Source organism: Mirounga angustirostris, unplaced genomic scaffold (assembly GCF_029215605.1).
Source record: "Mirounga angustirostris isolate CCGP_5_RB_7025 unplaced genomic scaffold, mMirAng1.0.hap1 SCAF_1, whole genome shotgun sequence".
Lineage (NCBI taxonomy): Eukaryota > Metazoa > Chordata > Mammalia > Carnivora > Phocidae > Mirounga > Mirounga angustirostris.
Genome location: NW_026991709.1, coordinates 170425177 through 170442285, shown reverse-complemented (window position 1 = coordinate 170442285; position 17109 = coordinate 170425177). Strand labels below are relative to the sequence as shown.

At 39.0% G+C, this 17109-nt stretch overlaps 1 long non-coding RNA gene across 1 annotated transcript in view; it reads right to left on the bottom strand.

Annotated features, from left to right (window-relative positions):
• The window catches only part of LOC123833613 (uncharacterized), a 273703-nt gene that overhangs the window by 23232 nt on the left and 233362 nt on the right, over positions 1-17109 (bottom strand). The window contains exon 3 of the long non-coding RNA XR_010412104.1: positions 16444-16529. This is a non-coding gene — a long non-coding RNA (uncharacterized LOC123833613). The remainder of the gene's footprint in view (positions 1-16443; positions 16530-17109) is intronic.

The following is a 17109-nucleotide window of genomic DNA, read 5'->3' as shown; positions in this document are numbered from 1 at the left end:
AAGCAATAAATGGCAGTCTCTAAATATATATGGTTGGCCTTGTCATAAGAAGACTATGTGGTGAGGATCAGAGCATCTATGTTGGCTATAAGACCAGACTTTCAAGCCAGACTTCCTAGCATAGACTCCCATAAATGCCACCGTTTACCCTTACAAGTTATGCAATCTATTTGCCTCGGTAGGTGAGGGAATAATAATACAGATTCCACAATCTCTTACCCCAAATCTTCAGAGTCAGATGTTTTCTGAAATTCACAACTTTTTGGATTTTGGAAAGGTATGAGGTTTTACTAAGTATTGTTTAACACTTGCAACAAAGTCTTGGGCAATACCTCATAACAAAACCATTGACATGTTTTGAAGCAAAATGTATGTTATTTAACTACATGGTACAAAGACAATTAGCCAGATTTGTATCAGTTCAGATCAGGTTTTGCCACCAATGAGTTTGTACCAATGTTCCAAGAACTTTTATGTTTTTCCAAATTTTTTTTGAAATTCGGAATTGCAAATAAGGAACTGTGGACCTGTAGTAACTTTATGCTAGAGTCACTGTGAGGAATAAATGAATTATTATTTGTAAGCACCTGGCACAGTGCCTAACACATAATAAATGCTATAAAGGCATTTATTTATGAAATAAAGCTCCAGTATACAAGCTACATGAATTTAGGAATTCCTATCCATAAAATACAAGGAACACTAAGGATGACCTCTGAGGTCCTTCTAGTTTTCAAGTTCCATAAGACTCCAAAAATGTCTTGAGGAATGTCTGTTTTGAATGCTTTGTGGAAAAGGCAGGGGTAGACCCCAAATCCACTCCTGACCAGATACAGATGATGCTATAGCAATTTAATACCCTGCCCTCCCACTTCTTCTATTCCCCATGGCAGTTCAGTTATGCTCAGACCTCATTTTGTATTTATCTCTTCAATACTATCTCACCCCCATCCTCTAAGCTCTCAGCCTGGACAGCCACCCCCTGCCCCACCCTCATAGTACTACCATTACCACAGGTTCAGTCATGAACCTAAGCTCCATAATCGTCAATATAAATCATCAAGCACCAGAAAGAAATAACTCCTCAGCCAAGCACAATCCTTGCCTAGAAAAGGGAAGCTAACAACTATCCCCACTCTGCTTCCCTCAAGTGTATTTGGGAATGGGTCAAAATTAGCATCAAGGAGTCTAGCCATACGACTTTGGAAGAGTCAGAAATTTAACTGCTCAAACCTTGGTTCTCTTTTGTGCAATATTAGGATAATTAGAATAGAACCTGTTCTACTTTCTTCATACAGGTGCTATGAGGGTCAAACAAGGTGATCCAGGTAAAAGCTACCTTACAGGATATAACATATTGGTAATACCATCCATTACCTTACAACTAAAGTACTTTCTGCATGGGAAAGATGTCCTAGTAATGGATAGTCTCCTCCGAAAAGTTAAAATCTGCATTTTCAATGTTTTATTGAAGAAGGAAACAAACATTTATTGAGGGCTTATCATATGCCAGGCACTATTCTAGAGACTTTTACATGCGTTATTTAATCAGAAGACTTTCTTTTGTGGACAGTATCATCACATGCCTTATTCAGTTACTAAGCGTTTCTTGGTCTTTATTTCAAGGAGAATAGAGTTTGATGAAAGTCAAAAGCATTTATGAGAGATTGTTAGCTTAGAAATAATAACCCCTTAAGTAAGTTCAGCACTTGACATTTTATAAGGGCTTGTTCAGTCACTGTTGCACTTGATTGCCCCAACAAGATACAATTATTAGCCCCATGTGACAGAGAAGGAAACTGAGGCTGAGCTAACAGCCTGATAAGGGAGGAACTCGGGAATCAAACCCAGGACTAAGTGTCTCTGGGTGCATGCTCTTAACCACTTATCTCTACGCAATCTCTGCTGTCCTGGGAAGGAGTGTGCCACAGCACGATTTTTAATGAACAAATGCTAACTTCTTTGCTCACATTATTTCTACAAACTATTTCATCTGGAAGGACAATAAAACAGCATGGGACACAACAAAAGGGTTTCATTAAACCAGGATAGCAAATGTAAGCTTAGAGAAAGAAATAAATACCCTAATGGTCACTTGCCACATGAAAATGAAAAAGTAAGGCTTGGGCCAAGATGCAGTTCTCTGCCCTCTCCTTCAAGGTCCTCCTAATAACTCTGACTTATGGTATGTAAAGTTCTAGAGCAGAAGGAAAATCGACATCTGTATGTCTTGCTGCACCATTTCCCTTCCTGTGTCAGAAGGTACTGTGGAAAGCCATAGTGCAGACTTAATAGGTTCTTCCATATTTCAAAATGCTTTTTTCCATTGCTTTTTCTCCTTTTTTCTACAATGAAATAGAAAAGCAATTAACACTCCGTCTACTCATCTTGATACTCATGCTTCACTGGGCTAGAAAGAAGAGGAAATGGGAATGGGAAATCTAAAACCAAAGACCTAGAGCCAGAAGAAAATGAACAAAGTTTTTAACTCAATGAGATTTGCATGGAAATCTGCAGTTAAAGTTTCTATCCTACCCCATTTCTGAGAAAAATCTAATTGCATCTGATTAAGGCAAGACAGGTATGGCTGTATTTTTTTTTTCAATAATAATTTTAAAACTCTGGAAGTCTAATATAAGTATATCTTGCTTATATAGCAATTTACACTTTACAAAGAACTTTCACGTACATTATCTCATTTATTCCCTAAAACAGTGCTAATTCTTTAAGCAATCATTTGAATTTAGAATTTAAAAGGATGGGGGGGATTGGATTATCATTTTGAGTGCCTACCAAGTGCTAGTCATTGTACCGAATGATTTGTATTCACTATCTCCAATCCTTAAAACAACCCAGCAAGGCAGGCACATCAGTCAGGGTCCCAGAAGAATTTCAAGTCATCTAAGGAGGAATGCTGCAGTAATCTGAGGCTATCAACAGCTTTTGGGAACTCTGAGAGGCTGCAAATGGCAACAGAAGACTTGGCTCTCCTGGAAGTTAAGCAGTCAACCTTTGTGATGCAGTAGGGAAATAGCCAAGGGGATAGAAACTCTAAACTCACTATCCACACCTGCTAGTACCTTCCACACCTCCACCCCCACTGAATGAACACAATTGGAACCAGAGGGCAAAGGATCCCACTGGAGGAACCCATGTGAGTGCCCAGCACAGAAGAGGCTAGAAAAGGGTAAAAGGTAGATCTAGGTGGGGGGACAGAAGTTATCCAGTACAATCCACTCCCTTTTCACCCCCTCATCACCCACTCTAAATTGAACCCAATTGAAAAGATGGCAAATCAGGATGGGATGATGTCAGTGTAGTCATTGAAAACATGAGGAGCCATCAGTGCTCTTCATAAGAGATGTCAGAGTAAAGAAGGAGGGGAGATAACTAACATTAAATGTAACTGTTCCACTTCCTGTAGCTTCTGTATTTGAGCATAAAGCCTAAGTTGGTAAGCACAACAGCAAGTGTTCCTCCACCACTATTACACATGCTCCCCCTACCCACAGTCTGTAACCCAACCGGATGATCTTCTTCACTGATACAGTGCCCAAATATTTATCCCTGAAGGATCTGAATTCTTGGAGATTTATCTTTATTGGGTTGCTGCAGTTGTCCACTTGAGACAGGGAAACTGAAGGACTCCATAAAAATCTGCTTTTGTTCCTTTTCCTGCTTCTATTCTTGCTAGGACCTGCACCCCCTCCCCAATCTACACATGCCTCATGATGTCCTCCTTGTAAAGGACAAGGAATTAATGATTTCTTTAGAATAGATAACATCTAAGGAAGAACCAGGTGAGAATGACCAGAGGAAGTTATCACATGCATGTTCCAGACCACTGGTGCCAGACATCTCAACACCGCTTTCTAGCTTCAAGGAATAAATAACACCTGGGCCCTCATCTTTGTTCTAACTGGTTCCTAGATGCCTCAGGGGACATGTACATGAGACCACTGTCCTCAATAAAAATCCTCAGACCCCAAATGAAGGTAAGACTCATGCTTCTTTCCTTTCCAATTCTCCCAGACACTCTGTATCTGCTTTTTTATTTCTTCAATAAATTCTGCTCTCACTTCCTGCTGGCTCATTTTTTATTTCCATCATTCACGAAGCCAAGGACCCTGCTGGCTGGTCCTGCAGGACCCCTTCTGGGTCCCCGGTCCTAGCCTGCCATCATCACACTGACCAAGACTGTTGGGCAAGAGGTACCACAGGAGATCCCTAAAGTCTCAGACATAGTCCTCCTCACTCAATTGTGTAGCACTAACCCATTTCCCCTGGTAATCAGGATCACTCACCATACCGAGTATGGTGAACTCTTCTATCTTATGGTCCAGCAACATGAGGAGCACATAATGTCCAGGAGCAGTTTCAGCTTCCAATTCACTGGAACCATGACTGTATCCCATTTGGATGCATTCTTTCTTTGAGCATTAGGATCTCTGGGACATGAAGCAGAAGTTCTTCCCATGGGGACACCTGGGTAGCACAGTTGGTTGAGCATCCAACTCTTGGTTTCAGCTCAGGTTGTGATCTCAGGGTTGTGAGATCAAGCCCCACGTCCTGCTCTGCCCTCAGCATGGAGTCTGCTTAGGACTCTCTCTCCTTCTGCCCTCCCCCACCCCACTCTCTCTCTAAAATAGGAGGAGGAGGAGGAAAAGCTCTTCGTTCTTCCCATGGGTTATTGGGTGTATTTGAATTGGGTGTATTTGTAAAACAGACCACTCCCACCTTCATCCTTGGTTCTGACCAAGAGGGTCTCCCTGGCCAAACTTTAGTCACACTCGTTTGGGTGCTCTTCTCAACAAGGCCCTGACATTTGAGCTTTCATGTTGCTCTCTGCATTGTCCAATTTTAGCAAGAACCCTGCTAAATCAGTTTAGCCATAATCCCCCATCCTCAATATCTGATCAGGATCCTCATCTTCATAACCATCCCCCATGTGATGTCTAATGTCCCTAGCCTGCCTTAAGTAAGTATTTTCTTAGGTTGGGTTAGCCAGAATCCCCTTTCCCCTGATGTTTCCTCTTAGTAATTTTCTATCCACTGCCCCTCACCCTGCTCCTTGGCTATAAATTCCCACTTTTCCTTATAGTATTCTAATTTCTCTCTCCTACTATAAAACCCCATTGTAGTAGTCTCTCTCTGTCTCTTTTTAAAGATTATATTTATTTATTTGAGAGAGAGAGAGAATGCCCAAGCAAGAGGAGTGGCAGAAGGAGAGGGAGAAGCAGGTTCCCCTCGGAGCAGGGAGCCTGATGCTGGGATCAGTCCCAGGGCCCTGGGATCATGACCTGAACCAAAGCCAGGTGCTTAACCAACTGAGCCACCCAGGCACCCTGTAGTATTCTCTCTTAAATAAAGTATTCTTTACCATCTTTAAAAAGAATCATAATTTTTTTCTTAGTTTCCAGACCTCAGCATTCAAGCTACAAAGGATGACACTGTATCCATTGGTTTTAAGGCATAGCTGCTTCTAGGTGATGTGGAACATGATAAAATCAATGAATTCCATAGATGTGAGCTGACTATGGCACATTTTTTGTTGGAAATGTGACCCTGGGTCAGAAGTGATATTGGGATACTACTGTGATGGCAGAAGAGCAGAGAGCAGGGAACACATATATACACATGAAATATGTCTTTATCCTTTGAAGAGAAATCAAAGTCCCCTCCATGAAGTAAGAGGTCCAATGTAATGAATCTGTCACCAAGTGGCCATCTGTTCCCTTTAGAAAGTGGTCACATGTAGCTAGGAGTTTAGCATTAGCCTCTGTTGTGGGCAGGTTGGACACCAAGTTTTTTTGAGAGGAAGTCTATGTTGTTGAGCTCATGGATAATAATCTCTCCTTGCCCTTTAGCCATTTGTACAAGATCCCACTGAGCGAGTACTGGGGCATTCACAGAATGGGTATCTTGCCCACCTGGTTACCTAGAGCCTCATTCACAGAGGATGCTCTCTGCCTTAACATGGAATACAAATATCTGTGTTCACTCCAGAGAAGTTTATCCACATACTTCTCTCCCAGAATTCTGATGCCCATAGAGTACCCACCCCCACTGTCCAAACTGAACCTGAAACCAGTGGGCAAGGATGGCCATTGACACAGTTCATAGGTCATCCTCCCAGAATACAGAACAAGCTAGAAAATGATAAAGACTATATCCAGAAGGCATATATCCCACTCGGTAGATATTATTGTCCCTTTTTTCAGATAAAGAAACTGAGACACAAAAGGCTAAATAGTTTGCCTGAAGTCACACAGCTAAACAAGGAAGCTGAGATTCATATCTTCCATTCTAAAGCTTGTACTCTGCTTTAGGCCATTAACACCACATGGAGGAACAGAAAGCCTCTCAGATTCCTGTCAAGGAGAATTAGGTTCATCTGAGAAGCAAACCAATTACCAGCTTTAATTTTTTTTTACATTGATAAGTAAAATCTAAAATTCCCTCCTGTGGTCATTAAAATTAAATCTGAAAGATCATGATGAGCAAGGAATTTAAAGAGCTTTATTAGCTCACTCAGTGGAATATGTACTTAAAGATGGCTTCACCTCCAATTGTCAGTCCCCACAGTTCCTATATTATAGGAATATAATGGAGCAACATTAGTAATTTTAAACTTTCTAATAGTCATATATTAAAAAGCAAAAGAACACAGATGAAATTAATTTTAATAATGTACTTTATTTAACCCAATATGTCCAAAATGTTATTTCAACATGTAATCAATATAAAAATATTCATGGTATTTTTATACTCTTTATTTCAAACCAAGTCTTCAAAATCTAGTGTGCATTTCATACTGATAGCACATGTGAGTTCAGACCAGCCACATTTCAAGTATTCAATAGCTGCACGTGGTTAATCCATACTGGATTATACCATTCTAAAGATAAAAAGGTCTTCAACTGGCTGGCTGTGTCCTCTCAATGTCCCTCACAGTCCTCATCTTGAAAATGAGCAGAATGGCACTCTTGGGAATAAAATGGATAATAACAATAATAGTAATAAGAATAACTAAAATTTGTCATGTGACAGGCATTCCGTACTCTTAGAAAACTTATAGCATTTAATTCTTATAACAAAATATAAGTAAAATCAAGACAAGTGATGCCTGGGTGGCTCAGCCAGTTAAGCATCCAACTCTTGGTTTCAACTCAGGTCGTGATCTCACGGATAATAGATTGAGTCGGGCTCTGCATTCGGTGGGAAGCCTGCTTGAAGATTCTCTCCCCCTGCCCATTCCCTACTCGCATGCGAGTGCACAAAAGGCAGTTTATAGCATGTAACAGGCAAATAAAGGTGAGATCTACAGAAATCCAGGGTAGTGATCCAGCAGCAGTGATCAATTTGGGCTATCATAACCAAGAAAGTCTTCTAAGAAGGAGCTGGATCTTAGGATCCTGTAAGGAAAAGATAGTATCTGACCACAGATGCAAGCAGGGTCAGTTTTATAGACATGCGACCTGTGCAGTCACACAGAGTCCTGTGATCAGAAGGGTCCCATACTTGTTTTAATGCTGACTTGAAATCCTTAGTAATTTTATCTTTGAACTTGTGTTTTTTATGTGGAATGTGCTGGGACAATGGAGAATGTACATGAGTAGAAGAAATAGACGTAATATGAAATATAAGTGTCTACCTCCATTTCTTGCCACTCCATTTTCATATTATGCACACAATACCCTATGAGTACAGAATTCCAGTAGAGCCACAACGTGTGGGAGTTCAGTAAGACTCAAAGTGAGTACAAGGTAAGTATGATATGACTACAGTAAGTGAACAGCCCCAAGAGGCCACAATTTTCATTTGACCCAGAACTTGCTTTGAACACAGAAAGAGAAGAGGAGTGTCCTAAGAAACATGAATGACCAATGAACCCTATCATAACCTTCCTTATTTAGTTACTTCCCTGTATTAGCCAATGAGGACACAGAAGAAAAGGGAAAGATAGGGTTAACCATAGTTTCTTTTCTTTCAGTCCTTTCTTACATCAGTAGCCTAAGGTAGAGAGATTTGATAGAATGTTTGCATACCAAGAAGTGAAACAATAATAGTGGAATTAGTTCTGTGAAACATTTTCACTGCTCTGATAAGAATATATATGTACAAGCTATGAAAAACAAATTGAGTAATTTTGGTGATTTTGCATACAAGTTAAATGCCTTTATATTTGTATTTAAAACTGGCATTGAACAATATAAGATGAATGGTAAAATTAATGCAACTAATTCAAATTTTTATTTCAAAATTTAGAACAATATTAAATAGTAAATAAAAATACCATGACAAATCAAGACATAGAGACCATGGAGGAAAGGAAAAAGCTTTATATTTTCATATATGTAATGATCCTTTTTTCCTGCTTTTGGACAAGGGTGCCTACATTTTCATTTTGCACTGGTTCTCACAAATTATGTAGCCAATCCTGATGGCAAGCATACAGCTTCCCCCTTTCCTACACTTATGGCAGACATTACTGACTGCATATAGCACTGTTTCCCACTGAGCCCAAATATGACACCAGAATCCTTCTCAAAGTGGTGATCCAAGGGGCAATCTAAGCACGCACATAAGTTAAATTTATGGACATTCCCCCAAAACCAAACCACACAGATAGAAGGTGGGTGGCATTCCAGGCAAAGAAAACACTGGGTAGTGTGTACCAGGGCAATGAATAGGTCAAGCTTACTAACCTATCTGTAAACTATCAACTCCCTGTTAACCTACCACTCCATCTCCAAGTGTTAAACAACATAACAAAAGTCAGCTTGATGAATGAGGTAATGAGGTTCTTGTTTCATTAGTTACAGAAATGATCCACAATTTAGAGCTTTTTGAAACCTTTAAAATATGTATAACACAATAAACTGATAAATATTTTTTTGGTGATTATTGTGTACCCCAGACACTGTCTTAAGTGATTTGTGTATATCAACTCAATCCACACAATAACCCATGACTTAGGTACCGTGCTTATCCCATTTCTATATGTGAGGAAACAAGTCCACAGAAGAATTAAAAAACTAGCCCCCAGCCATCAGCTAATCAATAGCAGAGCCAGCAGTTTAACCCAGGCAGTGTGGATCTAGAGTTTGTACTACTACAGTTTCCTAAAGGAGTCTCTGCAGGTGTCTATCACAAACATGGCAATGTTTCACCAAAGACATTGCATGTGGATACCCTTGGTGGCATGGATTTCTTACAGTCAGAAAGGGAATGGCCTCCTCCCAGGTGACATTCTTTGTCATCTGGACTCTAGAGCAGTTCTACTTGAGCTACCTCAAAAAGTGTCTGATGAGCAATTTCACCCTTTTCAGTCCTTCCCACTCTAACCACAGCAGTTCAATCTCAGCCCAAAAAACATAAACATCTGGGACACCAGCTCAGCCAGCCAAAATACCCTATATTCCAGTTTCGGTAAATATTATTATATAATGCCTTCCTTCAATCCTTAAAATTACTTATGGGAATCTAAAACCAAGAGTCCTTAGAGATTGTCTAATTCAGGGATAATAAAAAAAGTTTATCTTAAATGCCCACTCTGATCTGATCAAATGGTGGTTGATGCATGGAGCAATCAGATGAGAAGGATTTTGAGGACATTAGGACAGAGTATGTGTCTAATTAGTAATAGGTAAAGGGAGGAAGAAGCAGAAACCAACAAGCTATTCTGGCAATATGATGTAGTACTCAAGAATGCGGGCTCTGGGGTTAGATTTCCAAGGATTGAAGTCTTGCTTCACTGTTCCCTGATGGTGCACCGTTGACCAAGTTACTAAATCTCTCTAACCATCAGTTCTCTTATTTATAAAATGAGGATAATAAAACTATCTCATAGGTAAGGTGTGAGAGTTTAATGGAATAATATATGTAACGTATTTACTGGAACATCTAGCATACCCTAAGTACTTGGCATATTATTATGTACTGGCCATAAGCTATTTGTGGTGCCTGGTATGAGTCCTGAAGGAGACAGAGATAGAAATAGTGCCATGCATTTAGCAATTCTTTCTTTTTTTTTTTTTTCAAGTTTTTATTTAAATTCCAGTTAACATTACTGAGTAATATTAGTTCAGGTGTAGAATTTAGTGATTCATCACTTACATAGTACACCCAGTGCTTATCACACAAGTGCCCTCCTTAATAATCACCCATTTAACCCATCCCACCACCCTCCTCCCCTCCAATTAACCCTCAGTTTGTTCTCTATAGTTGAGAGTCTGTTTTCTGGTTTGCCTCTCTCTTTTTCTCCCCACTATGTTCATCTGTTTTGTTTCTTAAATTCCACATATGAGTGAAATCATATGGTATTTGTCTTTCTCTGACTGACTTATTTTGCTTAGCATAATACACTCTAGCTCCATCATGGCGTTGTAAATGGCAAGATTTCATTGTTTTTGACAGCTGAGTAATATTCCATTGTGTGTGTGCATGTATCTCTATATATATCACATCTTCTTTATCCATTCATCAGTCTATGGGCATTTAGGCTCTTTCCATAATTTCGTTATTGTTGATAATGCTGCTATAAACATTGGGGTGCATGTATCCTTTAGAATTAGTATTTTTGTATCTTTTGGATAAATACCTAGTAGTGCAATTGCTGGGTTTAGGGTAGTTCTATTTTTTACTTTTTGAGGAACCTCAATAGGATTTTCCAGAGTGGCTGCACCAGTTTGCATTCCCACCCACCAACACCTGTTATTTCCCGGGTTGTTAATTTTAACCATTCTGACAGGTGTGAGGTGATATCTCATTGTAGTTTTGATTTGTATTTCCCTGATGAGTGATGTGGAGCATCTTTTCATGTGTCTTTTAACCATCTGGATGTCTTCTTTGGAAAAATGTCTATTCATGTCTTCTGCCCATTTTTTAACTGGATTATTTGTTTTTTGGGTGTTGAGTTTGATAAGTTCTTCATATATTTTGGATATTAACCCTTTATCAGATATGTCATTTGCAAATATCTTTTGCCATTCCATAGGTTGCCTTTTAATTTTGTTGACTGTTTCCTTCTCTATGCAGAAGGTTTTTATCTTGATGAAGTCCCAATAGTTTATGCATACAACATTTCTGACCTAGTCCCATCTCTTTAAACATACAGATGGAGAAACTGAAGCTGTGGAAATTTGGGGACATTCCCTAAATCACATTTATTGTCTCCCTCAAAATTGAAGGAAGGCCCTCAAGGAACACCCTATTGTGGCCCTGACTCTGCTCATGACCTGCATGCAAACCTGTGTGTTACTGCTCTCTACATTTCAGTTTCCTCATTCATAAAATAAAGGAATTAGAATCCAGTTGATCTCCACAGAGCAGTCACTCCCAGAGAGTCCCGTGTTTCCAGGGGGTGAGGACCACTTTTACCCACACTTCAGTGGATGTCACAAACAGCAATTCTTTCCTTCCAGTTTTTTTTTTAAGATTTTTATTTATTTATTTGAGAGAGAGAGGGAGAAAGCATGAGCAAGGGAGAGGGGCAGAAAGAGAGGGAGAAGCAGACTCCCTGCTGAGCAGGGAGCCAGATGCGGGGGAATCCTGGGACCCCAGGATCATGACCTGAGCCAAAAGCAGACGTTTAACTGACTGAACCATCCAGGCGCCCCTCTTTCCTTCCAGTTTTGACAGGTTCAGTGTAAACTAACCACTGGGGTATTCCTTTCACAAAATACATGTTCCATCTGCTTTATTCTCAAAATTCAAAATTTTAGGACTGAATGCCACAGCTTGACACCAAAAGATCACACAATTATTTTTTCAGCAGACCTCAAAGAGTCTATTAGGCTATGACCCACAATGGTCACATCAGCAGCTTTTCACTTCCTCTTGAGTCTTGGTCAAGGCAGTGTTGAGGTGCATTTTCCAGTTTATCTTTCTCCAAATTCAGACTTCCTAGACCTATGATTATACTTTTAAAAACATTTTTTATTGAGATGTAATTGACAAATAAATGGAGCTGTGATAACACTTTAACCAACTTTTTTTTTTTTTTAATTGAGTCCAGCACAAGTGGAAGCTCTGCTTCAAAATCTCAAGGCAGGGGCACCTGGGTGGCTCAGTCATTAAGCGTCTGCCTTCGGCTCAGGTCATGATCCCAGAGTCCTGGGATCAAGCCCCGCATCCGGCTCCCTGCTCCACAGGAAGCCTGCTTCTCCTTCTCCCACTCCCCCTGCTTGTGTTCCCTCTCTCGCTGTGTCTCTCTGTGTCAAATAAATAAATAAAACCTTTAAAAAAAAAATCTCAAGGTAGAATCTAAAACACTGGACAAAGTCCAGATTTTTATTAATTTTCCAATAGGCATTAAATTCTAATTAAGCACCCGAAACAATTGTGTGAAAAGGAAAAAAATATAGATTTAAGACTAAGCACACACATACATAATATACATTATATTTATAATAGGAATAAACACAAATATCATAAAACACACATTTGTACTTGATGATTTTGTATGCATATTTTAAAAGCTGTCTATCCTCAAGGATTATTAAAGCAGTGGCTTTGTAAACCAGGGGTCACATATTCAAATTTTGCTAAGACCTTCCCCAGTGTATTTCAGAGAAGTATAACACAGATGTTAAGAATTTGAACTCAAAGCCATATTATCTAGGTTCAAATCCAGATTCTTCCACTTTCTAGCTGGTGACCTTTAGCAAGTTATTAAATTGTCTTACCTCAGTTGGCTCATCTGTAAAATGGGAATGATGATGACTACCTCATAAGAGTTGTGAGGATTCAGTGAGGTAATACACATCAAGTGCTTAGTCTAAAGACTGCACATATTTTGATAATGGTGAGTTCAAGCCTGTTGGAATGATGCCTCAGTTATCAACTTCTTTGTTTCCTCTTATTTTGCACATAAAGAAATTGAAGTTCAAAAAAGAGTTATGTTGGGGCGCCTGGGTGGCTCAGTCATTAAGCATCTGCCTTCAGCTCAGGTCATGATCCCAGTGTCCTGGGATCGAGCCCCGCATCGGGCTCCCTGCTCCTCGGGAAGTCTGCTTCTCCCTCTCATACTCCCCCTGCTTGTGTTCCCTCGCTCACTGTCTCTGTCAAATAAATAAATAAAATCTTAAAAAAAAAAAAAGTTATGTTACTTGCCTAAAGTAGCCTTCATTGATCAGGCCAGGGTAGGAAGCTACTTTGTAGCAGCAAGGACCAGAATCCAATCTTCCTAAACTTCAGACCACCGCTTTCCCCAGATCAGTGTTCTTTCTGCTTCATTTGGGGCAATAATGCTTCACCACCTGGTTCTAGTTAGATGGGCTTCTTGAGAGGAAGTTTGTGTCATTGTATTTTCTTTGCCTGGCATAGTTCCCAGCACATAGTAAAATTAATTAATGTCTATTGTTGAATTAAATTTGTTGGTTCTTTACTTTATACATCTGAGTTCTTTTTAGGTGTTGCAAAGAAGCTGATGGCCAGTTATTTAGTTCTTAGGGAGAGAGTATACTGCAGTAGTCAAGAGAAAGGGTTCTGAAGCCGGAATGTATGGGCTAAATTATACTTCTGCTACTTACTATTTAATGTAACTGTGGGCAAATTACTTACCCTCAGTTTCTTCAGTTATAAAATGGAGATAATAATGCCTCTGTCACAGAGCTTTGAGTAATAAATTGGATAATATGTGAAGGTCAGTTTTTTTGTGTCTACTTGGCTAGCCTCTAACACCCAATTAATCAATCAAATACTAATCTAGATGTTGCTGCAAAGGTATTTGGTAGAGGTGGTTCACATTTATAGTCAGTTGACTTTAAATAAAAGAGATTGTTATAATATGAGTGGACCTGATCCAGTCATTTGAAAGGAGGAAAAGCAGAACTGAGGGTTCCCTGAGGAAGAAGAAATCCCACCTGTGAACTACAGTGTCATTTTCCACTTGAGAGTTTCCAACCTTCCTAATGGCCTGACCTACAGATTTTGGACCCATAGTCACATAAGACAATTCCTTGTATGCATACACACACGCATATATTTATACATGGCATATATAAATATCCTACTGGCTCTGTTTTTCTAGTGGGATTCTGACTGATACATAAGCACATACCTGGCATACAGCACTTACTCCATCAATTTTAAGTGCTAATAGTGTTAGTAGTGTTTTGTTGTTTTATTATTATTTATTGAACATGTAGAAAAAGCTTTCAACACATGACTATAAAAATACATTTTTGTCTTTGTCTACAATTCTCCTGAAAGGGATCATGCCTGCAATGTTTGAACAACTAAGTAGAAAAACTGTATATAGGTAGATAATAATAAAGCAAATGTGGGAAAATATTAACATTTAGAGAACCTGGTAAAGGATATATGGGAATTCTTTGCACTATTTTTGCAATTTTTTATGTCTGGAATTATTTTAAAATAAAAAGGTAAAAATTTTAAATAATGAAAATTAATAGAATTAATTTAAATTAAATTTTAAAATTTCCAACAGATTTACTCTGTCAGAATCTGAAGGTCTGACATAAGGATTGCTGATATGAAGTGAGAGAAAACTATAAAATGCCTATTTTAAAATTACTAATACTATTTAATAACCAACTCAATTGCTCCTATTTTAACTGTGCAATATTATCTTTGTAAACTTTTTTTAAAGGTTTTATTTCTTTATTTGACAGAGAGAGAAAGACAGTAAGAGAGGGAACATAAGCAGGGGGAGAGGGCGAGGGAGAAGCAGGCTTCCTGCTGAGCAGGGAGCCTGATGCAGGGCTTGATCCCAGGACTCTGGGCATGACCTGAGCTGAAGGCAGACGCTTAATGACTGAGCCACCCAGGCACCTCATCTTCAAAGGAGAAAGAGAGAGATTACATTATGCTTGGGTAGAATAGAGGGAGAATGGGTATGATTTCACTACAGAAAAATGAAAGATGGAAAAGGAGGGCCTTTTTGACAAATGAAACAGGCTAAGTCAGTCTATTTTAAATGATAAAATTTATGTCTATTTAAACTCTTTTTCTATGTAATAAATGTCCAGTGGATAAATGACCAGACTGGCTCACTGCCTGGCAGGAGTCCATATATTTAAAAGTTCCTTTTGGAGGCCGAATGCTAAGAAGATTATTTAGAAAATACCTAGATGTTTCCTGGGTCTAGGCCTTTCTGCTGGATCAAAGTGCACCCTGTGGATAAATGTACCCAGAGTGAAAAGGCTGAAATCCTGGGCTATCTGCTGGGACTCGGCTTTGTTCTAACACCTCGCCTTTGATTAAGAGATTGCAAGCTGCCTTATTATTAAAATTGTAATTCAAACTTTCTTGGCGGCTACACAATTGGAACCTCAGACAGGCCGCCTACCCTTTAAACATGACATTTGAGCTAATATGCTATCCTTTTGCCAAGACACACATTACTAAAAATCACTGGAATCTAAAAGCACCAAAAGTTCAGTAATCAAACCCCAAATGCTGATTGCCACTGCTTAGTACCCACAGCAAGGAGTTTCATTTAGGCTTTATGAGAATGCATTAGCAGACCAGGGCTCATCACCAGGGCACCTGGAGGCTGTACTCCAGCATGACAGTGAAACACCCAAAAAAAAACCCAAAGAAAAATCTACATGCTTTGTGATTTCATCTGATTTCCCCAGTCTTCTACTATCACTATCTTCCATTTGCAATCTGTTCCAAGGAGAGCACAGACCATCCAAAATTAGGGTCTTAAAGTAGAACTTAAATTCTGACTTCTATATTTTACAAAGTATTCTTTGAAAGCCTACCAAATACACAATGCTTTGTTAATTACTATACAAAGATATATGAGACATCATCTTTATCTTTCTATTAAAAGAGAGTATATAATCTAGGAGAGATAAAACATATAAACCAGAAACAAGTATGACATCGTCTTTGGCACACAGGCATTCCAAAAACAAAAAGGTTAGGGATGGACTTTGTGGTGTGTCCACCATAATGTTAACTTGTTTTCTCTGAGTGGTGGGATTTGGGTTGATTTTCATTTTCTTAGTACTTTATACTTTGTTTCAAATTTTATAGAAAGCATGAGTAGTTTTTACAAAAACAATATTGCTATTTCAAAAAGAGAAGGGCTTCATGGAGGAAATGGAACTTTTTAAATGGCTGTAATTTAGGAGAATAATAGTGAATTTGTTGGGTAACCGTTCCCCACTCTATCTTCTTTGGAAATCAGGAATCAAAGGAAGAGAGGCACCTCCTCCATGAGCCTCAGCAAATTCACGACTCCCTACTACTTGCTCCTAATTACTTTGCCAGTGAAGTCCAGGAAAATGCAAGTGGCATAAAAGGCAAGGCACTTTTCAAACCACCAGGTCCAACAGAAATCACTATAGAGGAGGCTACACAGAAGCAGGTATTTTCATGAAATGTAATTTGCCAAAGAGAAAACCTCAGTTAACAAGGACCAACTGATGGTTCTGATACGCCTGTGAGCAATCATCCACTTACTGGTCATAGCAGCCAATGGAATGACATCTTCTCAGAGGAAATAATTCACCTCTGCTGCACAGCAAAAATCTTCCAGATGTAGAAACCTAGAACAATATATGCTTAAATTGCTTGAGTGGTAAGAACTAAAGCTTTTCCAGAAACAAGGCAAGGTGATAAAGTAGACTGCTTTGGATGCTCTGTGAGACTCTACAAAGGTACACTCAAAATGATTGCCTTCTAAAGAGGGTGGATATGAGAAACTCAGGACTTTGGTTTTGCTGAGTGGAAAATATAAATTTGGGAGGCAGCTTAGAAAATAGAGATGAAGTTGAAGGCTGCTACCAGTATTCATCTTTCTCCACCCATACACTGATCAGACTCACTTCTAAATGAACAAAGTTCATTCTTAGTCTTTCAATCATTTCCATGTTCCTTATACTTACCCAAAACACCCTACAAATATGAGACATGCAGCTGTTTTGATACAAAGCCCAAAAAGAACAGATATGTTATTTTTTATTACATTGTACATCTTTCTACAAAAATAGATAATGCCCCAATGATTTGATATTAGAATCAATAATTCCTTTCTTCCTCCTTCTTCCAGAAAACCAACAAATACACAGACCACCCAAACACAAAAAAAAGTATACAAAATTGAAATTTGCCAATGTCTGAAGTAAA